Genomic DNA, 9,305 nt, shown 5'->3' on the forward strand with positions numbered 1-9,305 from the left:
CTGCCGTGTGGCTGCGGAGGGCTTGGGGCTGGGGTTGGTTTTCTGGCTCTGCCCCGGGTTCTGGAGGTATTTCTCATCCCTCTGTGGGAAGCAGCTCTATTGGAGATGTGTCTAGAAAGAAATGCTAATCAGTGTCTGGGGCTTCTGGCTGCACAGCGATGGAGCGGTAAACAAAGGAGCGGTCCCAGGGTGCACATTTCCCCGCTGCTACCCCGGGTTTTTTTTAGCCAGAAATGGCCACATCTGACCCACCGCTTGGCAGAAGGATGCCCGTGTCTGAAGGCATTGCTGCATCGGCAGGGCAGATGACTTGCCGTTGTTTAGAGGATTGCAAAGGGAGGGTCAAGACAAATTGCTGTGTTACTGCAACTCCCTTCCCTCTGGGACTTTCCACGGTCCCACCAGGCTCTTCCGCAGGCCTGGGCTCAGGCTTGGGTGCTTGTTCCCTTGGTGCCAATGCTTTTTGGTTTTTTTTTTTTGTTTGCATGTTTTTCATCATGGCTAGGGCGTCTGTCAGCCCCAGCAAGAGGATTTTTTGGGCCTTTTGTGTTTTGTTTTTTTTTTCCCTGCCCTTTTGCTGTTGCGCTATTCTCAGGTAAGGCATTGGGATATGCTTTCTGGTCCTCAGCCATTTTGTACATTGAGGCCTTCCAGGGAGGTGTTGGTGAGTCCGGTCAGAGAGCTGGTGCAATGCTGGCTGGGTGGCAGGGGGAGCTTTGCTGTGCACCGCAGTCAGTTGGGGTCCTTGCAGGGAGCTCTTTTCCCCAGGGAAATGGGAGAGGAAAAGAAGGAGCATCTGTAGGGCTCAGTCGTAGCTACGACGAGGAGTATGGAGTCCTGAGCAGCCCTCCAAGCTCAGGGCCAACCTCTGGAGTTGTAGGTGGTTTGTGTCACAACATCCTCCAGAATTGTGTGGAGGGGCCGAGCATTCACATTGTGAGCTGAGTCCTTGCCTGTGTGTGCGCCGAGGACGGGGGGATGTTGTGTGCCACGTGCACTGTATGCTATTAAATACAGGTGAGACACCAGCTTGGGGACATTGGGTGACAATGACAGAGGTGGAAAGGGTTGAAAGCCCAATGGCAGGCGGCAAGGGTAGCCCTGACTGCGAGGGCTTTATAAGCATCTTTGGCTTAAGACAGTTGCTCTGTCCTAACTTCTGACCCGTTGGTGCTCTGTGGTGGCATTTGCTTGGGCAGCCACTAATCCGCAGCGGGCAGCAGTGGGGGCATCCCAAACTGACCTCCTGCCAGGGTTCGCTGTCCCACGAATGCCCCGTCCCCGGTGTCAGGCTGGGGTGCCCCTTGGCTCTCACCACATAGCTGCATCCCCCCAGCCCAAGCAGCTGCGTTTTTCCTGGGCTCGTGACTCCACTTGTACCTGCCGTGACACCACAGGGAGCCGTGCCCTCCAGATAGAAACCGCTGGCCTTGGGATGTGTTGGGAGCTGGGCGGCCTCCCTGGCTCCCCTTGGGGCAGATGCCTGAGCAGCCAGGAGATGTAACCACTGCAAACCCATCCTCTGACCCCTACTTAAGCACCCGCTGAGAGATGGAGACTGAATTCAGGGCTGAGGTGGCAATTGCGCCAATGCCTGTGAAGGATCGGGGATATAATTAATTTTTTACAGTGTGTCGGGAAGTTATATGGACTCCAGTCTTCTGAACTATACATCTGATAGGTTTAGCCTTGGCCATCTGCTAATATGTTATTTAAAGAGCTGAAGGATGTGGTAAACATCATACAAAGCCACTGGGGTAAGCCCATGCACCAGTTACTGCCCTTTGCTGCCCAGGTGAGGCTGGTGTGGCCTGTGCCAGACCTCTGTGTTTGAATGGGGCAGGGAGGGGGGTTCAGGGGTTTCTGTACCAAGAAGTCTGTAATCCAGACAGACAGCACAGATAAAAAGCTTAGTGGCTGCTAATTCAAAGATATGGGAGGGCGAAGGGACTGGCTCAAGGTCATAAAGTTTGTTTGGGGGGGCTGGAGCCACCCCAGATGTCCTGACAGCCGGTGCAGTGCCCTACCCATGTTGTTGGGGTCACGCTGTCTCCTCCTGCCCCAAACCTCATTTTGTGCCAAAGCCTTGAGCACAAAAGCACCTTTAGCCTTCCCACTGCAGAGTGGGAGTCCTGAGGGAGACCGTGGGTGGGGGAGCCCCATCCTGCAGCGCTGCTGGGTGCTGCTCAGCCTCTCCACCGCTGGCCCCATCTGCCAGCACCCTTATTTCTCTGCTCCTGCTACTCACGGGGGCTTCCTTGCATGAAGAATTAGGAACCATTTCCAGTGTGAATGAGGTTGTGATCCTGCAAGGTTGGATTTTAGCTTGTACAGATGCTTATAGACCCCCACTGCATTTCTGGGTGCGGAGCTGCTCCGGGGCTGCTGTGCTGCTCAGGCAGCCTCCCTGCACCCAAATGCTAAGACACAAACTGTAGAGGCTCTTCCAGCATGGACATATTTTAATAAATACGAGAGGTGCCTCTGCGTAAGTACCTCTGATAAATGCCTGTCTGCAGAGGCCCATCTCCCAGGCTGGTATTGCACCAGGTGATTGATGCATTGCCTTGAGATGCCTCTGCAAATTGCATTTATTTCCAGTTTTGCATCCTAGGTCCAATCCATCTGAGTTTTTTTCCCCACCTCTTCTTCCTGTCATCACTCCTTCCCCTTTGCGTCGTTTCGTGCATAAGAAACCAGGGAAATTCAGAGCCACTCCCACGCCCCAGCCCCAAACTCATGAACATGGTCTTGTCTCTGTAAAAGCACTATGACCTCTGTGAGCAAAAGCACTGCTTTATATTTCTGTATTGTGATTCATTTTTATACTTAATTATACTTCCTACACTGGCACAACTGGGTGGCCTGCTCGTGGTAGCTGCGTGTGTATACAGATTATATACAATATATGTATTTTGTACAGCCCCATGGGCAGCTGAGCCTGATGGGTCCCATTTTTGACCATGGCTGGAGGACTATGGCTCCCGGAGGTCTGAGCCTCCCTCATCTCTCATCTTCTCCCAGTATTTCCCTCAGCATCTTTCTTTTCTATTCCCCCCTCCCCCCTGCTTTTTTTTTTTTTTTTTTTTTTGACAGCCTTAGCAATGCAGCACGTGGCCTCATTCTGTTCAAGGTTGAGCTGAAACTTGAAAAGTTGAGCTGTGCCTAAATAGCAGGCCAGGCTTTTTCAGTGGTGCAGCAGCACTTAGATCTTGAGGTAGTTCTCTGCACAGGGAGGCATTTTGCTTCCAGAATGCTTCCATTTTATTTCTTTCAATAATTTAAATAATTTTTTTTTTCTTCTAGTCCTTTTACCTTGGTTATTGTAACCTGTCCTGTGCTCAGTAGTGCTGAGCTTGAAGGGCTGCGATACTTGAAAGTGATTTTTTTTTTTTTTTTTTTTTTGTCCCTACCTGCCATCTTATTTCAGGAGGGATCACTGTGTCCTGTGCCAGCCGAAGCAAGGTTCTTGCACTGAGCACCCCTGTAGGTCTGGAGGCAAATTTGCTGATCCCCTGCTTGTGTTTGGTCCCTGAGCTGAAGGGGAGAGGGCTGGATTTGGGGCAGTAGTAAGAAAACAGCCTGCATTCAGAGATGTTTAAAGCTGTGTGCCCAGGGCCAATGTAATTCTTGTGTTTCCTGCTTTGAATTTATGACCTTAATGCGTCTTTTTAATTGCATTAAAAATAGTTTGGATGTGTTTTCTATCCGCATACTGTGCACCATACATTCCGTTAATTAAGCAAGTGCACGGACTTAAATTGTAATAAGGAAGAACATTTCCTCCCTGACTCTATTAAAATTTCCTTGTGCCACCCCCATCCCGTTTGTTCTTCCCTTTTAACCCAGCCAGAAGCCACCCCTCTCTCCAGAAAGTCTCCTCTCTGCGCTGCCCGCATCCTGGCACAGCCACAGCTGGCGCCGTGGGAGGATGGAGAGTTGATGCAATTGCTTCCCTGAAGGTCCAGGGTTTCTCAGTGCAGAGGTGGCCTCTTTTGTGACTCCTTCCCTTCCTTGGGGATTGACGAAAACACGGTTATTTTCTACAGATCCATTCCCAGATTATCCTTTGCCTCTAATTGAACGGCTCGAGGAACCCCCAGCCCTTTTTCTGCTGCCTGGGTTGGGTTTTTAGGCAGCTCTCATGTTTTGTTTTGTTTTCCACTTTTTTTTTTAGTATTTGTTTTATAGCATTTGCTAATTAGGGGTGAATTTTGTTTGACAGTCTTATTTATCCACCCCCAAGCACCGAGGGGTGGTGGTTCATGGCAAGCCCTCGCCCACAGTCAGGGATGTTGCTGGCAGGTACGATGCCACCAAGCTCAGCCCATCCACTGGTGACGTGCAGGGAACTCCTGGGTTCTCCCTATGTCCTGGTAAGCATGTGGGATGAAGGGGCCTGTACAGATGTCCCATAAGAGCTGAGTTTAATGGAGCTGCTGGGCTTTGACCTCCAGTGGCGATGTCCTCAGCCACGCGGTTGCATCTGTCCCGGGGACCAGGGAGACCTGCACGGCGTGATGCCTCACGAGCTCCTCTCCAGCTGCTTAGTCAGAGCTTGGTGGGAGCAACCTGATTTCAGTCGCTTTAATGTGTCACGTTCCAGTCGTCACATTCGCCCCACACTGACATTAAGGAAATGAAAAACAAGCCGATCCTCCGGTTGACCTCCTTTTTGCGCTGCAACAGACCTCAACCAGCTGAGTCTTCCTATGGCTCCCTTTATGATAAGAGGGAATAACCCCAAAAGCAAGCCCCAAATCCCATACTAAGGGGACGATGGGCATTGCTTAGAGAGCTGCAGTTAGCAAAAATCAGATTTCTTGATTATTTTTTTTTTGCATTGCAGCAGAGGGAGGGGACATCAGGGAGGTGAGACCCTGTGTGAGTCATTTGGTGGGGCAGAGTGAGCAGGGCAGAGGGTTTGTCTGCCAGTTTGGCATCAGTGGGGCTTACCAGGATAAAAAACACATAAGTTTGGTATTTGGCTTTTGGGATTTAAGCAGCAAATACTTTGCCCTGCATAATCCCTTTTAAGGTAGCCCAAATGCTTAGCTGGTTTCTGAGTCAGTTCTTGAGGGACAGATTCCTCTTTAAATTGTGGTGGCGGGGAGATGTGCCAGTCCCTCTTGCTGCTCTGTAATCTCCTGTGGAGAAGATACAGGAGAGCTGATGGAGGTGGAAAGATGGTTCCTACAAAGGATTAAACTTTATCTACGGTGTGCTTCTCAGGCAGTCACGAGCCTGTCCCTGTTGGTGTGATGTCCCCAGTTCCCAATGCATCAAAGAGAGAGGGGGTCTCCAGCACTGAGATGGGCATTGCTACAGGATAATGCGATGGCTTTTAGCCCCCGACGGTCGAAAAGGAACCACGTTTCAAAACCAGTTCCTTGTGGTGGCCTAAACTGAGTTTCATAACAGTATTTAGGCGGGAGCTGCGTTGCAAGGTGGTTTGACCTGGTGGGCGCATGATGGCAAAACCAGGTATTGCAGCAGGACACTGGGCACAGTGGTTTGGCTGGTGCAGCTGAGTCCTCCTCCACCAGTCGTTTAAAGGGCTCCTAACTGGGTTGCAAGCCAAAACCGCTCTGGCAACTCAGATGCTCACATGTAGCAAAAGATGGCCCCACCAGGGCTGCAGGAGTAGGGATTTGAATGTGGTCCCTTGGTGGATGTGCCCATCCGCCCAGATTAAAAGAAAAATGTCATTTTCCTCCAGTAAGGATGGGTTGTGTGATACCTGATCGGCTCACTGAAGCTGCGGGAGGCCTCGGGCCCCCACGCGGCTCTCCTGGCCTTATCCTGGATAAACTGAGTGCAGCCTCCTACGATGCTTACATTGAAGGTGGTTTTTTTGGGGGGGGATCATGTGCATTTATTCTAAAGCACTGAATTACATGTGGCGTTGTTTGGTACAGAGAATCGCACACGAGTCACTGGCTGGGATGGCGAGAGCTGCTTTATTACAGCCCCAGGGCTTCTTGACTGTCTAAGTGCCAATAAACGAGGGAAACTGGAGCATTCCTCCAGATCTCTCTCTGATCTGTCTTTGGTACCGCTCCAGCCTCTTAACATGCTTTGTAGATGTGTGGAAAGCTTTGAGGTCGGTAAACATCCACCCGGTGACTTTTTTTGAGTGGATTGGATGTCGAAGGGCAGCCTTTCCCAAGGCTTGGGAGCAGACTTTGAGATTTTCTTGCCTTTCGCTCTTGCTGCTGTCGGGAAGTGATTTAAAGGTACATCAGGGTCACTGGGACTGCTGGGTGCTGGAACAGCCTCGGCTTTGCGAGCCCTGGGACCGAGACATCGCTTGATTTGCTTCAGGCCATAGAATGTCCAGGCATTGCAGGTGGAGAGGGCTTTCAGCTCGAAGGTGGTGATGCTCAGGTACGTGCTGAGTTCCATGCAGAAATCCCGTAGGACCCTAAGTGTAGATCTCAGGTGGGCAGGTCTGCCTTCCAGAGATGCCCATTTCTCCCTGTTGATGACGGGGAGCTTAAGTTCCCTTGCACACCTTGCGTAGGTGAAAGCTGAGTGGGGTTAGTCCAGGCAATGAGGAGAGAAGACCGAGCCTGGCACAATTTGCAAACTGAAAACTGGAGTGAGTTGAGGCATTGCCCACCTCCTGCCGCAGCCTGCAGGAGCTGTGATGGTCAGAGCCAGAGCTACCCTGGGGCCAATCTGCCAGGTAAGGTCAAGGTGAGAGGTGGGGCAGATCCACATTGAAGCAGGATGACCAGGATCTGAGGTCCACGCTTCCCCAGCCATGTGTCAGAAACAGTTTTGAGAAAGGAACCTTTATAGCAAATCCTGGCCAACTCGTGGACCTGCAAGCCAGGACCCAGGGGAAATCAGAAGATAATAAAGCCTTATTAATACTGATTATGGTTCTTAAGCAGCTACAGTTGTGTTTAGGCTCTCGGAGGAGAGTGCCTGGTGGTCAGTCTTCATTCAGAGTCCTCCATTTCTTAATGCCTCCTCTGGGAGGGTGGGACAGGGTGAAGAAATACGAGGATGGGCAAGGTCAGAGGGAACAACTGCCCCTGCTTGGGTTAGGAGGCAACCGCTCTCCACCTGAGGATCCCGGCAGTGCGTCGTGGCTGGCATGTGGTCTCTTCAGGACAAGACTGAAAGAGGCAGAGATTTCCCAGGGATTCACAAATGCCTCATGTGTAAACGAGCCCCATTCTGCCTGAAGTCCTGCTTTCTCGTTGAGAGCTCTGCCAGCCTGGGGAGGTGACAGTGTCAAAGCAAAATACGGCTGGGGCGATGGCTGAGCTGCTGTCGCACACCGCAAGGGATGAGCGCAGCAGGGCAGGCAATCCTCACGTGGCTTCCACGGATATGTTGTCACTCTGTAAAGTTATGATGAAGCCCAAGAAGAAAATCCAACCCAAACCCAGGAGAAATGGGCTCCTGTTGGAGTGGGGCCAAAGGAGGGCTACTGATCTGAGGGCTGGAGCCCCTCTGCTATGAGGCCAGGCTGGGAGAGTTGGGGGTGTTCAGCCTGGAGAAGAGAAGGCTGCGGGCAGAGCTGAGTGCGGCCGGTCAGGGCTTAAAGGGGGCCCACAGGAAAGGTGGGGACAAGCTTTTTAGTAGGGCCATCTGGGACAGGACAAGGGGGGATGGTTTTAAACTGAAGCAGGTAGATTTAGACTGGATCTAAGGAAGAAATTCTTTACAATGAGGGTGGTGAAACCCTGGCAGGGGTTGCCCAGAGAGGGGGTGGAGGCCCCATCCCTGGGAACATTCAAGACCAGGTTGGACGGGGCTGTGAGCAACCTGATGTGGTTAAAGGTGTCCCTGCTCCTGCAGGGGGGTTGGGCTGGGTGACCTCTAGGGGTCTCTTCCAACCCCAAACATTCTATGATTCTATGAAATCCTGACTCAAAGGTGAGTCACATACACCTCTTCTCCGTCTCTTGTGTGAATGCAGTAGTTTGTATCTGGCTACCTGCTGTGTGTGTTTGTTGCAACTTTGGGTTGGTATGGTTGGAAAAAACCTATTATGCGGTGCAAAAGAAAAAGAAAAACTTCAATCAAATCATAGTTAAAATGAATACCAAGGGGAAAACAATGCTCTATTAATATTACAGGGTTGTGCAAACACCCGTGATGGAAATAGAAGTCTACAAGCTTCTGTTCTGTACATCGAGCCAAAAGGAGCCAGTCCCTGCTGTAAGGGCTTATTGTATTGAACAGATAAGAGAGATGAAAGGCATAAAGTAGTTGTTGGGGGACTGCTGTAAACATTATCTTTGCTCCACTTCTCTTTTTAAGAATATTTGCCCAGCTTCTTACTGGCTTTTGCATTGGTGGGTTGGTTTCTCTTCGTGCTCCTTGGGCTTGCAAAAGAAAGTGGGGTTGGCTTTGGCTAGAGCCGATGAGCCAGCCCATCTTAGTGGTAAATCCCGTAGTCTGAGGATCTCAGCAGGGTTAATGTTGGGCTGGGAGGGTGAAGGCACATCGTCCCTGGGACATGGATCACCCATACGGGGGCAGTTTGCTGTCATTTTGCTGTTCGTTACAAATGCAGCACGTAGAGGGCTGCAAATTGGGCTTGCTGGCTTTCTCGCGGAGTGTTACGTGTGGCAGCAAAATGACAGCACTGGGAGGCTTTTTCTCCTGCATCTTTATGGGCTTTTGCACAACTTGGAGTCTCAAAGTGGCCATTAATTGAGTTTATGCTTGCTCAGGGGTTTGTTACCTGGTCTGAGGAACGTAATAAGGGATGTAAGAGCACTCCATCTTTCACTCAAGAGGAGAGCAAAGGAGTTAAATATAAATATCTGTATATCAGAGCTGGACAAACAGGAAGCGAGGCCGTGTTGCCTCCTGCCACTTCAAGCTATGTGGTGGTTAAGCCTGAATGCTTCTAGGAGGGGCAGTGAAAACCAAAACCTCTCCTCAGCAACAAGGACCGTTCATTGCTCTTGAAACAGGTAGGCTGCCCGAAGGGCTCAGGCTGGTGTGGCCATTGGTTCAGTGTTGGACATTGGTTTAATTCTGTGGTTATTCATCCTTCCTCTTCCTCTGTGTCTGGCAAGGCTGGAAATGCCATGGGTTGTCCAGTTAACCTCTCGCTGGGCCTTCCTCCAAGTTTCCTGGGGTTTATTAGCAATGATTTGTGCTTTAAGGACTAGTGAGATTCCTGAGTCATCTCCTTCGGCAGGGAGCTATTTATTTCAGTGTGTGTGTTACACTCCCTGGGAGTGGGTGTCTCTCTTCCGCTTTTGGATCCTGCCCTGACTCTATATAAAGACTCCAAGCTTGAATGAGCAGCAAACCCAACCCTCAAACTGGCT

This window comes from Egretta garzetta, unplaced genomic scaffold (assembly GCF_000687185.1).
Source record: "Egretta garzetta isolate BGI_Z169 unplaced genomic scaffold, ASM68718v1 scaffold158, whole genome shotgun sequence".
Lineage (NCBI taxonomy): Eukaryota > Metazoa > Chordata > Aves > Pelecaniformes > Ardeidae > Egretta > Egretta garzetta.